General features: G+C 41.4%; 1 pseudogene; it reads right to left on the reverse strand.

Annotated features, from left to right (window-relative positions):
- LOC121513492 overlaps positions 1 to 18,201 on the reverse strand; it is a 119,062-nt pseudogene extending 100,861 nt beyond the window's left edge.
- Between the last annotated feature and the right edge of the window lie 3,684 nt (positions 18,202 to 21,885).

The following is a 21,885-nucleotide window of genomic DNA, read 5'->3' on the forward strand; positions in this document are numbered from 1 at the left end:
CCAATTGTGTGAAGACCACATTGGGTAAAGACCAGCGAGTCTACCTGTGCGAGTCCACCGAGCAAGGCCACCGACAGGCAGCACTGCCTCATAACAGTCTAACGCACCCCAGCAGTCTAACGCAACATGTGCAACCAAAAAATACAAGTCATATATGGGAACAGAAAGAAGCACAATAGTTACAGAAAACGAAACCTGCATAATCTATCCACTTTGCAGAATGCCTCTTTTCCACAACCTTTTATCACAGTTGGCCTCTGGAACTGCCAGTCTGCAGTTAACAAAGCAGAATTCATCAATTCCCTCACTAAACTGTCTAACATTCAGGTCCTAGCCCTGACAGAAACTTGGGTCCGTCCTGAGAACACTGTAACACCAACTGCTCTATCAGTTGATGCAGTGTTCTCTCATACACCTCGCTCTTCTGGCCGAGGAGGTGGCACAGGCATTATTCTCTCTCGTAGCTGGAACTTCAGCCAGTTCAAACCCTTGGACAATAACACCTCATTTGAATATCATGCAGTACAGGTCACTGCCCCAATAAAGGCTTACATGGTTGTGGTATACCGCCCACCTGGGGGTCACCTGGACAACTTTATTGTGGAACTGGACATGTTACTCTCAGACATCCCTGATGATGGCACACCATTGGTTGTCATGGGTGACATGAACATCCACTTGGATAGAGCCCAGGCTACTGATTTTATTTCACTACTGTCCTCCTTTGACTTGAAACTGGTTCAAACGCCTCCTACACACAAGGCTGGTAATACACTGGATTTGATTCTAACTCGCAATTGCTCCACGGCTAATTTGAGTGTAACACCACTTCACCTCTCTGACCACTACTTCATTCAGTTCTCACTTGGCTTACCTGAACTTCAACAATCTACTACTCAGTTAAGATCATACCGCAGAAACCTTCAGTCACTTGACCCAACACAGCTGTCTGACGAGGTCTCAGCTGCACTAGCCTCATGTAACGAGTCCTTCACACTCACTGTTAACGAGGCCACAGACACATTCTGCTCCTCACTGACCTCCTCTCTGGACAAACTCTGCCCTCTGGTGTCTAAGCCTATTCGTAATACTCCACCTTGTCCCTGGCTCACTGAGGTCATCAGAACCCAAAGGGCAGGGCTCAGAGCGGCAGAGAGAAAATGGCGTAAATCCAAACAAACCACTGACTTGAGTGCTTATCAGCAAAAACTGTCCTGTTTTACCTCTGCTCTAAAATCTGCTAAGAAGGCGTTCTATCAATCAAAGATCTGTGCTGCCACTGATGCATGCAAACTCTTCTCTGCTTTTAACTCGCTCCTCTCTCCTTCAAACCCACAACCCTCCAGTATGTTGACTCCAGACATGTTCGCCTCCTACTTCACTGACAAGGTTTCTGCCATCAGCAACCAATTCTCTGAGCCTGTCCAACTCAGTTTTCTGCCACCAGCTAGTGATGCATCACTTAGCTCGTTCTCTCCACTAAGTGAGAGCGAGGTCACCAGGCTTCTGCTTGACTCTAAGCCCACAACCTGTCCCCTCGATCCGATACCATCACATCTCTTGCAGGCGATTGAGCCCACAATCAGCCCTGCTGTGAGTTGTATCATTAACTCCTCTCTGTCCACAGGTGTTTTCCCAGCTGCTTTCAAGCAAGCGCGGGTTACACCACTGCTCAAAAAACCCACTCTCAACCCAGCCCTGGTTGAAAATTACAGGCCGGTCTCACTTCTCCCATTCCTATCAAAAATACTGGAGCGCACAGTCTTCAACCAGCTCTCAGAACACTTGCAGAACAATGATCTACTTGATCAGAATCAGTCTGGCTTTAGGCGGGCCACTCTACTGAAACTGCACTTTGTCGGTAACGGAATCACTTCGGCTTGGCCAGAGCAGCTGGTCAGTCCTCAGTTCTCTTACTGCTGGATCTGTCTGCTGCCTTTGACACAGTAAACCACCAAATCCTCCTCTCCACACTCTCTTCACTTGGTATCTCAGGATCTGCCCTACAGTGGTTTAAGTCCTACCTCACAGGGAGATCTTTTAGAGTATCATGGAAGGGAGGAGTGTCTAAACTGCATGGCTTATCAACAGGGGTGCCTCAAGGGTCTGTGCTTGGTCCCCTACTTTTCTCAATATACACCACCTCACTTGGTGCAATCATCCGCTCCCATGGCTTTTCTTATCACTGCTATGCAGACGACACAGCTATTCCTGTCCTTTCCACCAGATGACACAACTGTCTCAGCTCGGATCTCATCCTGCCTTGCTGATATTTCTAAATGGATGAGGGAACGTCACCTTCAGCTCAACCTGCCCAAAACTGAGCTCATTATCATCCCAGCCAGTCCCACTATTGAACCGCAGATCAGTATCCAGCTTGGATCAAATAATCTCTTGCCCACTAAGTCAGCCCGGAATCTGGGTGTCATGATTGATGACCAGCTAACCTTCAAGCTCCATGTGGCCTCGATTGCTCGGTCCTGCCGTTTCGCCTCTACAACCTCAAGAGGATCAGACCCTACTTGACAGAGCATGCTACACAACTCCTAGTACAGGCTCTTATAATATCACGTATTGACTACTGTAACTCATTACTGGCAGGCCTACCTGCATGCACAGTTATACCTCTGCAGTTGATCCAGAACGCAGCAGCACGCCTGGTCTTCAACCAACCCAAGAGAGCTCATGTCACGCCTCTTTTAATCTCTCTACACTGGCTTCCAGTTGCAGCTCGCATTAAATTCAAAACTCTAATCATTGCTTACAAAGCAGTAACTAAAACTGCTCCTGTTTACCTGGAGTCCCTCATCCAGGTCTACACCCCTTCTCGCCCACTACGCTCAGCCAGCGAAAGGCGCCTGGTACTTCCAGCACATCATGCTCCTAAGTCACTAGCTCGACTCTTCTCCTCTGTTGTCCCTAAATGGTGGAATGAATTACCCAACTACATTCGATCTACAGACTCCCTGTCTACTTTCAAGAGAAGGCTAAAGACCCAGCTCTTCAGAGAACACTTTGCACTTAGCTAGGCAATTCTCTACTGTTGTCCCCAGTAGTAGATTGAGTCTCAGCCAGACTATTCTCCACTGCTGTCCCCAGTGGTTGAATGAGTTTCCCAACTATAGTTAGCTCGCACTGTCCTGCTCTACTTCTGGGATTTCTTTGCCCAGCTCTTTGGGAATGATCCAGCACTTGGTACTTGGTAAATAGTTGTTGTGAAGCCTAATGAATGGCAATTAGTGATCCCACATTTTCCTTGATTCATTGTTGCTGTCTAAAAACAAAAAAAAAATTAAAATAAAAAAAATAAAAAAAATAAAAACAAAAAAAAAAAAAAAAAAAAAAAACTACATAAACAACGTATATTTTAGGTACTCTGCCTTAAACTCTACACGGCAGCACTTGCGTCCAATTGAACCTGAAGCACTTGATGGCACTTACTGATGTTGTTTCTTCTTGTCTAGATCATTGCTTGTGTTGTTCTTGCTCTCAAATGTACGTCGCTTTGGAGAAAAGCGTCTGCTAAATGACATTGTAACATTGTAACATTGTAACAAAAACGTTTTCATAGATCGGTGATACCCTGCCCATCTTTACTTCTGAGAGACCCTGCCTCTCTAAAATGCCCCGTCATGTTACTGACCCCTTGCCAATTAACCTTATTAATTGCAAAATTCTCCTCCAGTGTTCATTCTGTTTCAGTGGTACATGCTTTTTGACTTTTTTGTTGCCCTGTCCCTTCTTTTTTGAGATGTGTTGCTGCCATTGAATTCCAAATGAGCTAATATTTTGTATGAAATGGTAAAATATCTCTAACTCTAACACAGCGGCTCAACTTTTTTGGAATTGGGGTTGTATATTTCATTCTTCTCTTGTCTTTGCCCTTATCCCAGATGCAAACTTTCTTACATCTTATAAACCAGTGCAATTTGTATGCAGGGTTTTATAGTCCAAACTTTTTGCCGCCTGTACCTCACTTAGGACCCAAATTGTGCACCATACAAACAAGCAGAACCACCCTGCACCACCTGTGTCTAAAACACTATTGAAAAAGAGGCCCACAGTCATTTGTCAGTAGCAGAAATTCTACTTGTGACACTTAGAGAACGCTTGACCATGTGTGTGGCTGTCTGAATTGGAGGCTGGGGTGCTGGTAGCCCCATGACCTAGTGGTTAAGGCCATACATCCCATGTAAGAAGGCTGTTATCCTCAAAGTGGACAGCTTGGGTTCAGAAAAACAGATAATCCTTTCAGACATGTTATTCCCCCACACTCTCTCTTTCTCTGCTGTTCTAGACAAATAAAGGCAAATAAAGCCTGGAATAGAAAGAAGAATTAGAGGCAGATGTCACTCTTGAAATAAAAAAAATACTATCCAGTTGTATAAACCTCTTACAATTATTTATATTTGAAGAAACACCTCACTCAAAATGACCAGATGCCTTTGGATCGTCAGTGAATCTAGGCAGTAAAGAGCTTTCAGGAAATAATGATGATGCTTGTTATCACTGTTTTATCACTTTGAACCTCTGAGTGAAAACACCTGTTGTTTAGCATCCGTGTCTAACATGATGAATTATAATTACATAAACCTTTACAAGAGGTCATTGTGATTATTGGTGCCTAAAAGAGAAAAATAATCCCTCTTATCTCTTCTCAGAAAGCTCCTCCACGTTTGAGGTCAAAAGTCAAATCGAGAGTTTTTAATGGGTCTTCTTTGGATTTATAATATGAGGAAGTCTGCTGTTTGTGAACTCTGAGAGAGGAATGAGAGGTGTTTACTGAATTTTCATCATTTATCATCAGAGCTTTGAAGTATGTTTTGGTAGTTTTAAAGATAAATTATAAGCAGTGTTTGCTGCTCAGGACTATTTGGGGCCCTGACCCACTGACCCAGAGGAGAGGATACAAGAGGAGGAGAAGAGGAGTGATAAAGAGAGACTTAATGAGACATGAAGAGGTGTTTGGAGACAGAGCCAACAGTCATTTAAACAATGCTGTTCATTACTACGAACCTAAGATCAGCTGCTCCACAAAATGAAGGTCCGTCTGCTCTGTATCAGTAACATTATATGTAATCATGATTGTATCAGCAGACAGATTTTTATTGGATGCCACTGATAGGCATGGTGAGCAGTTGTGTCCTCTTTGGAAAGACTTAGTGCTGCAGCAAAAATGCTTGTGCTTATGTGTTTCATTTTATCTCTGCATGACACACAGGGTAACACATTTCATAATTCCAACATTAAACACCTGATCGAAGTCTGGCTCAAGTTACCTGTTGATTAAAGTAATCAGGGTTGTAACTGGAGCATACTAGATTTTGGAGTTGCCATGAGTGCAGTTTAAGCTTATCTGCCTTACTAATTTGGATCATTCGATTATGACCATGTGAATGAGTTTGAATGGAGCTGGGAATATATGAATCGATAAATCCAACATGGAAAAGTTCATCTGACTGTGTGGAGTTTAAATGCTCTCCTGGTACACATTTTGGTATACTTCAGCTTCAGTCTTTACTTGTTGGGTGCATTGATGACTCCCATTCATTTGTAGTTATGGGTGCAAGTGTGGCTAATTTTTTCTATTTGTGCATTTCCATATTTTATTACAGCTTTTCTTGACTTGACACTACTTGTGTTCCAGGCACTACAAGTACCAGGCATCTTTTTTCCAATATAGTTTATAGATTGATAGTACCTACTCAACATAGACAGGGTTATCATAGCACAGCTGCACAAAACTGCTTTAACGTCCAACATAACAACAATGGAGCACATCCAGGCAATATTGTCCTTGAATTTCAGTCTGTGACCTTTTGGCTGACCTCTGAGGTCAGCCTACACATGGGTCTGTATGTGACTGACTGACTGACTCTACTTTCAGAGCCATACATACAGAGTTGTGCTATGGGCAGGGTTTAGTTGTACTGAAAGGGTAACTTCTTGTGTGAATGCTTGTATACAATGGCTGCTAGTGGAATGATTAGCTCAGAATTAGCCACAGCGGCACTTTGGTCAGAACAGGACAGCATTTATTTTTCAAACAAGTGCTGAGGGGCAACACTGAAAGCTTTGCATGACAGGTGTTTCATTATTTTGCCAACCTGCTTCAGCATTAGATTGTGAGAGTTACGGGGAAAGGGTTAGTTGTTGACAGTGGTTGTATCCAAGACCTGCTAGTGGAGGGATTAGCTTGGACTTAGCCACAGTGGCAGTTTGATCAGAACTGGATACCATTTCTTTCTCAAAACAAGGGCAGAGAGCAACACTGAAAGCTATCCGTGACAGAAAAGATGTTTTTGCTCTTCTCTCGCTCTATTTTGGCATGGGTTTGCGTTCGTTATGGTGAGGTTTTCCGGTGTGTCCAGGGGCTGCTGCCGCAGTAGCCATTAGCTCAGATTTTGATGTAGGAAAACGGCAGTTTAATTGGAACTGGACTACATTTCTTTTTAAAACAAGCACAATGAGTCACACCGAAAGCTTGTCTTGGCACAAAAGTTTTTTTTTTTTTGCATGTGTGCCGAGTGGCCTTGCGATCAATTTTACATGAAGCTCCTCCATTAACAACCTAAGGCAGCGGTGGCCTGCACAAGAGTAGTGCATGCATGCGCACTGTGCCATTTGTTGCTCTGATTGCCCGTCATGAATGTGACAGACAGAACATTCCTCCAATCACCTTCTGAAGATTTTCTGAAAAGCCCAGCCCTTCCGTAACACTTTCTATGGGAGCATTCCCAGATGACTGTGAAATAAATCCAGTCAATCTGGCATGTCAGGTTAGCTGTTTCCAGCCAACAGGGCTTAATGTTTTAAACTTTAATGGTCCTTCAATTCGTAACCCACAGACATAAGGGACTGCACAGTTACACACCCCAAATACTAATCGCTCTGCCAGAACACACAATTCAGTCTGGCATTTGAACAGGCATCCCAGACAATTGCAGTCAGGCATATACTAGGTTTTAACCTAGTCTTGTTGTCATTAACATCAAGTTTTGTTCCAGTTGCAAGCAGTGAAACAAAATACTTTGAAGAGAACGGGAGAGTTTGAAACTGACAATAGGGGTTTGATTCCTGTGACAGCCTCTGCTCAGTGCAAAACACATGGAAGTGTGCTTGGCTTTCTTGTGGAGTTTTAGGCAAACTCCAAACGACTGTAGCATCAGGCTGCAAGATAACATTTTAAAAAGCAAATGGGGTCTGAATATTTTCTGAATGCAGCATACATCTGCTGAAAATATTTTGACTGCGTAGCAAAAACTCATCAGCTGTTGTGACTACAGCACATGATTATTGGACAGAAAGCCAGAAGTAGGGTCACTTGTTAAACAATGGGACTATTACATCTTAAATGGTAGGAAATATAAGAGAAACAGTGAAGATGGGACCAGAGATCACCTGAGCTAAAGTTATTGATCATTGATGTTGGTCTTATTCTGATCACAGATTTGTTTAGATCCTTTACACCAGGTAGTTGTGTACAGCTGGAGCTCTCTGGTGTGTCCTCAAGAAGAATCATTCAGTAACCTGCAGATATCTACATTTATGTTCGTGACACAGCCATGGATTTCTTGATAACTTTTTCTTACTACACTCTCTCTTATAATAGTCCACATGAGACACGCTGCATGGGCTGTGCTGTATGCAAATGTGGCCACGTGGGTCTCAGCCATTCTATATGTGAGGTCCAGAGGTTCTCAGTAGGACATGATAAATACTATTTCTAAGAACGTCCTTCCAGCCTTCAAATGAAACAAACTGATTCGTGGTTGGTGTTGGTATTAACATAGACTTAAGGTCTGTTTATGTTTCTATCTGTGTCTTTGTGTGAGTTTCCACCACTTCAAAGACCATCTGTGGCCCCTGAGGCCCTCACAGACACCAGGCAGGTGTTTCCTTTGAGGAAAGACACTTACTGTCAACATTTTAGTCTTGAGCCAAAAGTTGTCAAACCATAAACCCTGAAAGGATAACTGCTCCTTAAAGATCCTCCATCCAGCGAACACTTTGCAGCTTTAGCGCAACATCTGCCACAGTGAGGTGCGAGATGTGGCTCCTGCTGCTGCTAGAACACGTGAAAAGCTCTTAAACGTTCATTGCTTAAAGTTATTCACTTTCACAGCCTGTTGCTTTGAGAATAAAAGCCCGCTCAGGTCACACAGACACACCTTTGAAATACTTAGCTCAGTGTTTTTATAGGGCCTGGTGTAGACAGAGTTTAACACGTGTGAAATACTTCAGGGCCACGTACTAAATAGTTTTTGGGTCAGACAACTTTCAGGATGCTAAGAACAATATTTTGTCCAGATGATGGACAGATCCTCAGACAGACAGACAACCACGGGTCTTTCTCAGGCAGCAGAACACTCCTCCAGAAGCTTGCCTGTTATTTTTTCTCATCAGAAGCTCACACCAACAGGAGAAGGCCGCTGACCTCTTTCACCTAAAAGGGGGAAGAGTAACAGGGCATGTTGTCTGTCTGGGTGTCTGGATGGTTGATTGCATGGCTGACTGCTTGGCAGACTGTCTGCCCACCTCTGACTCCCACTCACTCCATCTTATTCTGTCCCATTGGCTCGTCCAACCTACCTCACTGAACTTTTCTCTTGTTTGTTTAACCTTGATTTCACCAGGAATTTTCCCACTGAGACACACTGACTCAAAGAGAGGGTTAAAGGTATTAATGTATCTCATTAAAATACATTCTGCCACCCAGTAGTTTCAGTCTCACATTTTAGTGTCCACTTATGGTTTTAAATGTGATACCATTTTACTATCCTGAATTGCATCAGGGACATGTTACTTAGTGGAAACCAGCTATAAATAAATAAATAAATACTCCTGTCCACAAATTACCCACAGTAAACTGTCTATATTGTTCAAGGAAATCTTAGAAAACTTGAACATCAGTATTCCATCCATATCTACACATCTTATCCCATCCAGGGTCGCAGATGCATGGAGCCAATCCCAGCTGTCAATGGGTAGGAGGTAGGGTTCACCCTGGACTGGTCACCAGTCACAGGCTTACAGAGACATAGAACCAGACACACTCACACCTATGGAAGATTAAGGGTCAACAGTAAACCTAACAACATGTTTATGGACTGTTGGAGGATGCCGGGGTATGATGAGAGAAACCACACTTGGTTCAAGGTTCACTTTTTCATCCCTGTGAATTTGTTTTGCAGCCAGCAGGCAAGCATACATCCAGAGCAATCATAGCTACATCATAGAAAACACAATAAATAGAAGTTCCAAGAGATAAGAAATAACTCAAGCGCATAACTAGTCACTTAAAAAGCCAAAGAGTTTTTTAGCGTTTTCAACCTGTATGCTGGTAGGCTGATTCTGCAACCAGTTGTAGCAGCTTAAACTCAGAAAAAAAAGGATGGTTGTGATCAGGCAGGATCGACTGGGCCTTCTTAAGAGTCCTTTGCACAGATGATTCAGACCATTAAAGGTGGAACCTGAAATTTTACCACAAACTTGTTAAATACCCTGCAGTCTGTCAGTCTCTTTTGATAACAAAACCCATTCCAAATGATAAAAAAAACTAAAACAGATTAAATTAAAAAAGTAAAAACATTTTCATACAAGCATTTTCAACATCAGAATTCCTAAGGTTCCTTAAAAGTGCTAATGTTGATCTGCTTTTCTATAGACAGTTTGTCATCACTGTATGTGCCTAAATATAAAAAAAAAAACCAGAAAGAGAACTCTCTGTGCAGTGTTTCAATTGATTACATGTCTGATGAGCATTTCTTGACATTTAATGAAAATATAGAAAAAGAGGAAAGAGCATGGACAGGCATCAAGGCTTTTGTAAACTTTAAGATCACTGCATGTGAACAGAGAAACTTGTCTTTCAGTCTGGTCTTCAAAAGTATCTCTGTTTGGGATCACCCTAAAGTTGGCAGTCACTGACATTGTTTTTATGTGGGCAAATTCTGTCACTCTCTTGTCTGAAGCATAGAGCAGATCAATAGCAAAAGACGGGAAAATATGCAAAATATGTAGTGAACTTCAAAATACATCACAATGCATGGACTCCAGATAATAAATCATCACCATATTAACATTACGTCTCATCCTGCAGCATGAGCTAAAGGTTATCAGCAGGTCAGTAGGTAACAGAGCTACAACGGCACCACTGATGAGGAAAATGTAACTTTTGAGATGAAAAAACAGATTTTTTCATGAAACCATACATCCTTTGAAGCCAACATTAACCTTTAAATTTTATAATGTACTCACCCATGATGAAAGCAATAAAATCATGAAATCGTGTTGAAATGAATGTCAACCCCAGTAAGACAATCTATTCCTGCATAAACTTGCAGTTTCCCTGTGATCTCTGCCCTCTTTTCTAAAACTCATCGGGGCTGGGCTGCATTACGAATCGCTCTCAAGACTCACTTCTGTGCAAGGTTTCTCGCTTTCTGTCTGGGCAAAACCGCAGTGTGGCGTAGCTGGTGTACGTGGAAATTACTGATTAGTTATCACCAGTGTTGGGAAAGTTACTTAAAAATAGTAATTGAGTAAGTAACTGGGTTACTGCATTGTAAAAGTAACTAGTTACTTTGAAAAATAACTCAGGCGTTACTTTTTGCTTCAATCCTCTTTATTGTACACATCACATTAATTGTGTTTTGTTGTGGCAGTGTGAGAGGAAATAACTCTATTTTCATATAATATTGTAGCCATTATTGCTATGTTGGAACTTGGTGAAACAATAGAACACAGTTGAAATCAACTTTTGACACTGTTAAAGCATTTTTACACTGTTTAAGGAGTCTAAAAAATATATACTCTACTGAGAGGGAAAAGATTATAAATCCCAGCTGCTCTCTAAATGTCTTTCTGCATGGTGGTCCTGTTTCTCATCTTATCTTTTTTGTTATTTTTCTGAAGGCAGCGGACTCTACAGCTGATATCAGAAGCGTGTCTTCAACAACACACCTTGCTATCAGTCTGTTTAGTGCTTCCTTAGTGACACTCTGCATCTGGCGGTGAATTAAATCCAGCCTTGGTTGTTTGCATGGAGTGGCTCCTCCTTGCTTGGGCTGCCCAGCTAACGTGAGCTGTACCTGGGTTAGCGGTGTTTGTAGCATCCAGATCTCTAAAAACTAGTTTAGCTGAAGCGTGTTGTTTAACTCGGTACTTTGTGAAGTTAAAATTACTGTGCTTAGAGGTGGAAAGCTTACTTCCCTGTTCTTTTTTGCCTTTTATCCCGAGGAGGGAAAAGAAATTAGTGTATTTCCAAGACAGAGAGCTCATGCTTGAGTGCTCAGCTATGACGTGTGTGTACTTCAGAGCCTGTGTTTGTTTGTGTGTTTCTGCAGAGGCAGTTCTCTCTCACAGGATGCTGATGTGCTTACAGTCCTGTCACGTCGTCTGCCAAACCAGATGTTTACTAACCTTCATCAACGAGTTGTCAGCTGTAAAAGTAACAAGTAATGTGTGATTTAAATCCCCAGTAACTGTGATGGCGTTATTAATTTTAAAAAGAAACGCATTACACCACTAGTTACTATAAAAAATAACAGAGTTACTGTAACACGTTATTTTGTAACGCATTATTCCTAACACTGGTTATCACTTGTCTGCAGAGGGCACAAGTCTATTTTTGGTGAAGACTACTTGTACAGGTAACTGCTGTGCAGGTAAATGTGGAATCTGCAGACTGTTCCTAGTCTGGGATCATTTGGGATATTTCACTGCTTTTGAAGTTGGATTGTATAGAGTACTCGGTAAATATAATAGCCACAAGGGATTTCAGTCTGTACTGTCCCTTTAAGGAGAGCTCGCTGAGGACACCAGGCTATACAGTGCTACAAATGGGTGCTGTTGCTCTTTGTAAATAACAAAATTTAGATTAAAACTTAGGCACACTATGAAAATCTAAAATGCCCAAAATTAAAACATTTTTTAAAGCACTTTATTTTTCCTCCAGATAGCCTCTTAAGTGGCACTATTTTACAACACAACGAATAGATGACATGTTCTTTCGCTTGTATAGTCTAGCTTTCTTGCTGGTGCCCTCAGCGCTGCCTTACATAGCTCAAACAGAAAAATACCAAAATACCCCTTTAATCTGCACAGATTTGAACTTTCAGACCTTCTTGCAGTTTTGAAATTGCCTCATTTAAGAGTTTGCAGCAATGTCTTTGACTTCAACAGCAGATTTATAGTATTGTTTATGAATTTGCAACACATTTCTGTGAATAAAAAACCTGTCTTGACATGCGAGGGTTTTGCCCTCATTGGCCAGTCATAATGACATAATCCAGTTCTGTTATATGGTTGCACCAATCCTGCATCCAATCCTGGACCACTGACCTAATTTGAGAGAAACTGGAGTGTCTTTGTATAGGTTTAGATCACATTTGATCCGCTCAATAACAAAGCTGGAATTTCCTTGGTTTTGTTGCATGTCGACCAAAAGTCACTAATTTGTTTTGAAGGTCAAAGGTCAACCTGGTGATCTTGTCAGCCTGCCAGGGCCAGGAAATCAAAAGGATGAGTCATGAGAGACTCATTATGGGTGTTTAGTCGGAGGTGTGGGCAGACATGACTGGGTCAAACAGTCGGCTCTAATCGCAGTGATTAGAAACAACACCTCAGAGAGGTGCACGTGTTGATTAAAAAGCCTCTTAAATCACACTCGAGTGGCCAAAATTAGACAGAGAAATAAATAAGACAGAAATAGAAGTCAAAGAGTGCATGGTGGAGTTTCTAAGATGGCATTTCTATGCTGCATCCTTGGTTCTGAATGGATGTGAAAATATGCCCACATAAGTTACATGTTGATGTAAGAATTAACGACATAGACATTTGAAGCTCCCAGAAGCTCAGCAGACCTTTGAGGCCCTACTTACAGTATAATCTTATTAAAGTCTGCCTGGGGCTCCTCCTGCTTTCAGCCCGGAAGGGAAGCTAAATGGTGAGTGCCTGGTGGTCAAACTTTGACCTATGTGGGGCCCTGTAGGCCTGAACCTGTGAGGAAAACCTCGGTGTGTGTGAACCACAGGATCAGAAAGGATCAGGTGTACCATTGGAGGTGCTTTTATAAGGCGAAACCTAGTTTTATATAGAATTAGGCCTTATTAAGAGTAAAAACCTAAACATACATATTAGCTGTAACATTGCTCTAAAGCTGGAGGCAGTTCCCCTAAAATCACTCTCAGGCACTAAATTTTTACCTTTAATAGTTAAGGAATGTAGGTCAGAGCTTATATAATTCAGTAACCGTGTAGTTGGTGGTGTTATCTTAAACAAAGCCTTCAGGCTGTGGTGCACAAACCCAAACAGTCTCCTAGCTCCATCCCTCCTCCTCCTCCTCCTCTTTGCCTCCTGATATAGGCCAACTGGCACAGTTTGTTCATGCTGACATGGCCAAATAAACCCTCTACCTTTGCTGTTTTTTCTTATGCTGAATACTCACACACAATAAAAACTGTATTGACTTCAATATAAAGTATATAAACAAAGATGACAGTGTATATTTTACACCCATGTGTGCGTACGGAAAAGCCATTTAAGAGACTTTAAACGGGCCACAGCATGATGCAATATTCCCCTGGCAGAATGATTTTGCTCCAAGATGGAAGAGAAACATTGTCTAATTCAAAACTACGATGCCAAACATGAATCTGATGTGTCCCATAGGCTCCTGCATTCAAATTTCAGTTTTCTCTTTAGACAGATGTTACAATGAATAATGAATTGATTGTTAAAGGTCAGAAAACATTTTTTATGTAAAACAAATCCCAAGCAGCTGTTTGCAGAAATGTGTAAAACCTGATCATTGTTTCTTAGATGTAGTGAACTCCAAAGGTTGTAAATGGCTGCAGAGATCAGACCATTGGAAATGTGAAGTAATGTCCAAAGTGAGAATTCAAACATGGCTGTAAATGTCTCTGAACATGTTTCCTGTAGTCTGCAGTTTGTCTACATGGATGAGAAGAGGCAAAACCAAGGTCTCTGGGATCCTGTGGGCTTTGTCTCATGGTATCCATACGTCTCCTTTCTTTACTGCTTCTTTTTGAAGCATAATTGCATTCATTTCCATGTGTCTATAAGAAAATTCAACTGTACTTAAAACTACAAGCCATTTCCTGAATCTCATTTTTATTATAGCTGCAGAAAGATGTATCTGTTGTAGAGATGCTTTTTTACAAATGCAATAGAAAAAATTGTAGATATTTTCTTGGCATCTGTCCCTTAAAAAGGGATGCTGAAGAATCCAAAATGGCAGAGAAAGTGACCAGAGTCAGACACTTTAAAGAAAGATTTTCTCTTAGCCAATCAAGGCTCAGGTCAGAGGGAGCATTCCTATTGGCCGCTGTAGTAGGTGCACTTCCGCCTCTCAGCTCAGTGAGCAGTTGATACAATGGCGGAGTTACCAGCGGTGTTTGGTCCTATGTAGAATTTGTTCATGCTGAGATTCGGCCATTGATTTCAGTGGAAAAGTGGAGCAAAACCACTCCACGAGAGCTTTGCAACCATCAGTATTCAATTCAGCGGACATGCATTTTTGCGAGGAGGTATGTGAGAAGAGGGGTGGAGCTACAGAGCTCAAACAGGTAAAGAACAGGAGGGGAGGGGGAGTAGAGTTGATTTTCATCGAATGTTACATACTCAAGCTTTAAGGTCAGGGTTGTGGCACCGATAATGTGATGGTAAAAACCCACATGTGGTGAAAACCCAGAAGAATGTAATCATTTTATTAATTAATTAATTACAGATCTTGACAGTTAAGTCCAGGGTTTTAAATTGTGTTAGAAATATGCATGACTGCCCGCTACAGGCTAAAACATAGCTCACTACAAACGAATGTGTTTGATGCTGATCTGGTGGTAAGGAGAAATATACCTGTATATCTTTACTTACTGTGGGTTTGGAAGTCAATTCATCCTTTTTTTTTTTTTTTTTTTTATCATTTCATGAAAAAGTTAAGCTCATTTTGAATTTGATGGCACCAACACCTCTCAAAAAAGCAGAGACATTCTTTTGACAACAGTCTGTCAACATCTGGGAAGTGAGGAAACCAGTTGCTGGAGTTTTGATAGAGGAATGTTGTCCCATTCTTGTCTGATGTAGGACCCTGGCTGCTCAACAGTTGGACTCTTTGACTGTGAAGCCATGAGGTTGTGATGGAAGAGGTATGTGGTTTAGCATTGTTTCGCTTATCTATGCAAGGCCTTCACTGAAAGAGACATCTAGATAGCAGCATATGCTGCTTTAAAACCTCTTTCTCAGCACTGATAGTGCCTTTCCAGATTTTTAAGCATTTTAGCACTTCCGTTTCCCTTGTCTGAAAATCTGTGGGATTTTTGACTAACTTTTCAGTTAAATGCCTGAAATAAGGTATGCAACATAAAATACATCTGAAACGTACCCCACCTTTGAGTCATGTATCTTTTCACGTCCTGAGTGAAGGCGGTTGCTAAAGGACAGCTAACGAGGACCGGGTGGATTACACGTCATCATCCAAAGCGTGGAAACTGAGCCTGGCACTCACATAAGCTTTTAACTTTCGTCAGTTATATTAATGAACCAGATATGATGCTTATATTATCAACTGATGGAGAGTATCTTTATGAACAAAACATGTAAGTTTCATAAACTTTTATTAGACACAGATCTTATTTTCCACAATGATCCAAACACCCACTGAGAAATCCCATGGGCCGCCGAGGGAACCCATGCAATGCTAACTTCTGGGTTTTGCCTACAAAATTACATCACAACGCCACTCTATAGGCACTAATGCAACCCCATACCATCAGAGATGCAGGTTTTTAAACCATGTGCTGATAACAAGCTGGATGGTACTTCCTCTTCAGTCCCAAGGACAAGGCGTCAGTGATTTACAAAAAGAATTTCATCTTTTGATTCACCACAGCACAGTTTTCCATTTTGGCTGAGTCTGTTTTACATGGGCTTAGACCCAGATAGGACGGTAGTTTCTGGATCTTGTTTGCACATGGATTTTTCTTTGCATTATACAGCTTTAACTTGCATGAGCAGATGGTAGTTCTTTTTCCCTGAGATCACAAAATAAGCCTTGTTTTTCTTTAAATTGAACGGATAACAAACATCCATTTGCCTGAATATGTCACTGCTGTCGGGACTCAAAACTCAACACAACACTTATCTATGCAAAATAACATTAACAGTTTGTAGTTTTACCCAAAACTATGGAAACCCTAAGCAGACGTGTAGCCATACATTCAATATACTGTATTTTTTGTGGTAAGTAATTCCTTAATATTGTCACGAGATCTTGTCTTGTTTATCTGACTTCATTAGAGCTGCTAAAGAACAAAAAAGGCTCTAATTATCTGACAATGGCATGTTGAGGTCTGTCCTTTTGCAGTGACCAGCCAAATATTTTAATAGTTTCTATGAAACAAGCTTTTTCTTTTAAGATGAGATCAAAACCATAAGGTAAGCCAGTACTGTTTTCTTTCTCAAGAAAATCAGTGCTTTGATCTCAGGATAATGAGATAAATTAGTCAAAATCATCAGAAAACAATGGGAACATGTAAATATCAACAGGTACTGAGTAGTAAAATCAAATGGCAAATCTCATATATTGGTGCATGACTGTATACTGTCTGACACAGAAAGAGCAGCTTAGCGTTTTGATCATAAAACACAGTGTTTACCAGCAGTGTCTCTGACAACGTCTGCTCTGTGCCCCTTATCACAGCCACAGAGGGTGAAACCACAGGGTGAGCTCATGCTACGATGTGGCCCATATTCCTGCTTTGGTTTACATCCAAACTTCCTGTATGCTCGGCAGTGAACGCAGCGAGGAGGGGCGAGTGTGTGTGTTAGTGTGTCGACAGCCATGAGAAAATCACATTTGTGGATCTTAAGACTTAAACCTGTGAGCCTGCCAGAGAATGTATATGTGTGAGTATGAGACATATGGGTCAGAGAGAGAGGAGGAGACAGGAGGAAAAAGGTTTCATGGACTGATGAGTTATGACATGTGGATTAAACCCACCTAAAGATAAAGAGAGTGGCAGAGAGAGAGAGAACGTATGCACAGATGACATAAGGGTTTGATTCCACTCTCCTATGAATTATAACATTGTTTGCCTCCTCTACAAAGTAAAATGATTTCCACACTGCTACCAATACCCTTTGCAGGGACTGAACCCCGTGGATATGAAAGACAGAGAGCGCCTCTGGAAAGTCTCAGCCTGCTGTGAAGGCTATTGTGCACTCCACTGTTCCCATATGTTCTTCACTACAGACAAGACCTGACCAATATCAGCTTGGTACTTACATCTCCTGCACTCTGTGAGACACTTTGTACCAGTGTTAGCATGTTCTTCTTACATGTTGCATAACTTCAGTTGTGTAAGTGAAGAATGTCATTCAGAATATCAGTGGAATTGAGCACATAGGGTATGAATTAAAGATGGAGTCTATTCAGAACAATGTTTAGGCTTTAGAGCCAGGGCGAAGGCATTTTTAAGCTCGTGATAGACCTCTCAACTGACTTTAGTTGCTCTTTCAGCCTTCTTTGTGTGCTGTGTACTTGTTAGCAGAGAGTATGTCCTCCAACCAGTCAGTTTTATACGCCAATTCATATCAAATGTTACAAACTGCTCTTAGCCACTGGTTCCCAACCTGGGGAACGCAAGGCTTGGTCTGCTTTGAGATGCGCATGTTTAGTCCACCAAAAAAGCTTATTAATTATTAATTCAAAAAGTGTAGAGTTTCTGCCACCTGAGCAGAAGCTGTAGAGGACTTGGACTTCCAGTTGGGGGCCATTATTCTCTTGTTTTTGTAGTAATGGACCAGTCTGTGGATCCTGCTCTTGATGAGAATCAGGATCTTGGCATCTTTGTCCTGTTTCTCTTTGTCCTGTCCTGTTTCTCTCCAGGTGCTTCCTGACTGCCACAGCCTTCTTGATAAGGTGGTACAGATCCTCAGGCAGATAGGAGCCAGATCCTTGGACTTGAGGATCCTCTGGATCTTGTTGCCAGTGACAAAACACATTTGGGCCACACTGTGGGAGTCCCCCAGAATTACAATGATCTGAGAGGGGGTCAGACCCTTTTTGGCCAGCTTGAAGATCTGCTCTTTGACATCATCACAGGTGAGCTTCAGCAAAGTGGGAATGCTATGCCTGTAAGGCAAAGCTGAGTAGAACAAATCATGCATGCAATCCATAATTGCAGTAGTCTTTTGGTAAGAAAAACATATGTACAGACATTTCCTTGGGGTTTTAATGTCACAAGCGAATGGATATTGATTTTTAACAACACTTTGTTAAACTTTTTTCATGCATTTCTTGGAGGGGCGCCTCAGCCTTTCCATCAACACAACTCTAAGGGGGCTCCAAGGAAAAATGGTTGGGATTTACTGCTCTAAGCTATAGATTTTGTATTATTTACAGTGACACATTAATCTCTAATGGACAGACCCTTGACAGCATTTTGCAAAAACACCAAGGACAGGTAGACCTCAGATCTGGGCCTGTTTACTCAGATCTGGGCCAAGGTCCCTAGATTGAAACCACCATCAGATGGTTTGATTACAGTCTCACTTGAGGTCAGCAAAATCCTCTATTGTAAAGTAAAGCCAGGATAACCATGTTTAATTTTTTACCTGAATAATACCTATTCATAACAGTGGAACAAAACATGTTTTATTTATGGTTGCTATGGTGATATAGCCTATTTCAAAAAGTGGCAAAAGTGGTTAGAAAGAGGGTGGAAGGTGAAAGGGATTAAAAAGGGGAACTAATCATACCAGAGGACACTGAAACCCTATGACTTGTTAAAACACTTTTCAGCTAAAGTGAGTCAAATATTAGCCAGGGTGCTGTCATCAATGCTTCTGGTTTGACTCACATGTGCTGATATTAAATCACGTCTGGGGAGGGCCTGTCCGATGGGCTGTTCAGGGGCATTGCCATTTCTGTGGGCATTATCCACCGTCCTGTTCTCTCCAAATAAAGGCAAGAAGCCCAAAATTAAATCTAACACAAAAATTGAGCATTCGACCATTGTTAGACATTTGTGTTGAGATTTTAAATGAAGGAGGTGGTGATGGCACCTGAGGTTAAACCTGCTGAGAACCGCTGACCAAAGAGTGAAAGAAAAAGAACGAAAATGTCAGAATGAGAACCAAAGAATCTTCTTTTGAAGCCAAATACACAGATCTGATGTTCTGTCGTGAACTGATTACCCTCATGTAAAGATTTCAGACTGAAACAAAACACACACCAGTCTGAAACCATTTCAGAACCTTTTTCTGCAGCTTTTTAACTTGTGCTCCTGTATGCATGTGAACATGCGTGTGAGGTGCATGTAAATTGCTTGCTTGTGTTTCATGATTACATACGACACAAGAGCAGAAGTTAAAGACTCTTTGAAGTCCCTGTCTAAACTGGCAGATCCTACAATATGTTTCCTATAAGAGCCAAACTGGACTCAGCAGGAGGCCGAGAGCGAGACAAGTGGAAAGTGGAAGCTCCTGTAATTACAGCAGTGAACTGTCAGTCATCTCAGTCTGTGAAGATACTGCTCTAACAGATCTGCATTCACATCTCTAGTAAAACAGGATAGACCAGGCTCCATAACTGAGAGCAAGTGTGTGGAAAAGAGGGATTTAAAACAGAAAGAGAGCACTTCCTTCAGGGTATAGCGAGCATACTGAAAGGCTGGAAATGATTAAGAGATTTAGGATTTTATAATACGCTCTGCTTTTTGACTCTGGGAAAACTCTGGGAGAATACGGGTCAACACGGAGCAAAACTATTAGCCTTAATCAGCCCTGATCTGCCGGTATTGAAGGTTTTTAGTTTCATATGAAGAACTTACTGCCTAAATGAGCTGCCAGCACCTTTAAACTGTGTCAAATGGAGAAAATGTGTGTCAGTGTGTTAGAAGGAGATCTTATTTAAAAGGACTTACCATGGACTAAGATTCTAACAGCAGAATGAATGCAGACAGTAGGACAGACAGTCTGCTGTGGTCTGAGGTCATTATTAGTGGACATTTTTGAGCAAAGTTATCAACCTCCTCACAACATTTATCACTGAATACTACCTACAAATTATAATTCCAAAAAAAGCTGAGCTAAGAACCTTGTGTCTTCATTGAATGACTGAGCTTTTCAGGAGCTTTTATTGGCTACTCAATCATGCTGCTGCTACCTGTTAGTTCAATTATACCTGGAGGAACAGCTGTCAATACAGAATTAAATTCCTTATATGTGACAGGAATAAATTTCTTCATTAGAAATTTTTCATAAATAAGATTTCCATTATCATAAATCAAGTTTATGAGAAAAAGAATACCCCACTCAATCCATTTTTGTTTATATAAACTTTTGCTTTAAAATTCCCATTGTTCCAGATTATATTGTTATGTGGAGAAAAATGTGAAAATAACATAGTTTCCAAGATGCTTGCTGGTAAAAACAACTTATAAGAAACTCTAAGCCACCTGGTTGCTTAAAGACGTTTTGTGGTATGAAATTCTGCAGCGACTGAGTTCCAACCATTTCTAAAGCCACGTAATCTTAAAGGTGTTATTAAAAAAAAACAAAAAAACAAGGAATACATATCCTTCTTCAGCTCTTTCCAAGACAATATTTCTTTTTGGCCTTTTTTGCCTTTATTGGATAGGACAGTGGATAGAGTCGGAAACAGGGAGGAGAGCGGGGAGAGACATGCAGGAAATAGTGCCACGGGCTGGATTTGAACCTGGGTTGCCTGCGTATATGGCGTGCGCCTTAACCACTCGACTACCGGCGTGCCAATATTTCTTTTTTTAAGTTGATGTTGTCTGTTCTTCCACACAAAATTAATAAACAAATAATCCGTTTCTTTGCAGTGTGCTTCATTACCATAAAGTGGCAAAAATGGATAAACATACACTATATTGCCAAAAGTATTCACTCACCCTTTTACATAATTGAATACAGGTGTTCCAATTACTTCCATGGTCACAGGTGTATAAAATCAAGCACCTAGGCATGCAGACTGTTTCTACAAACTTCATGTGGCCTTCAGATTAGCTCAGGAACAGTGCGTAGAGAGCTTCATGGAATGGGTTTCCATGGCCAAGCAGCTGCATCCAAGCCATACATCACCAAGTGCAATGCAAAGCGTCGGATGCAGTGGTGTAAAGCACGCCGCCACTGGACTCTAGAGCAGTGGAGACGCCTTCTCTGGAGTGACGAATCGCACTTCTCCATCTGGCAATCTGATGAACGAGTCTGGGTTTGGCAACTGCCAGGAGAACGGTACTTGTCTGACTGCATTGTGCTAAGTGTAAAGTTTGGTGGAGGGGGGATTGTGGTGTGAGGTTGTTTTTCAGGAGCTGGGCTTGGCCCCTAATTAGTAGGTTAGTAGATCAAATCATTTGACATTTTTTCTTCATTTTTTTTGCACATCTCATAAAATACTCACTTTCATGCTTTTCCCCAGTCATCAGGTGTTTTTGGTTGTTTGGTGCAATTGAATGGGAGAAGATCTTTCAATGAATGATTTATTAAAAATCATCTTCCTCCTGAACAATCTGTCCCCCTCACTTCTGAAATGAAGGCTACGTCCCTGGATGTCATATTAAACCCAATGGATTAAGAATGGGATGTCACTTAAGGTTATATGCGAGTCAAGGCAGGTGAGCAAATACTTTTGACAATATAGTGTATCTTGATACACCTTCAGCCTTTATTGATAACTCTACAAAAAGTAAAGAGGTCTCTTTAAAGTCACATGTCAAAGATTGATTTTGTTTTCTTAATTTTGGGTCGATAATATAAATGTCTGAGATCCACATCTTTTGAAAACAATTAACCAACTTACCTGTAGAATGTTCTAGGCATTACATGTGTCAAGCA

Source organism: Cheilinus undulatus, linkage group 8 (genome assembly GCF_018320785.1).
Source record: "Cheilinus undulatus linkage group 8, ASM1832078v1, whole genome shotgun sequence".
NCBI lineage: Eukaryota > Metazoa > Chordata > Actinopteri > Labriformes > Labridae > Cheilinus > Cheilinus undulatus.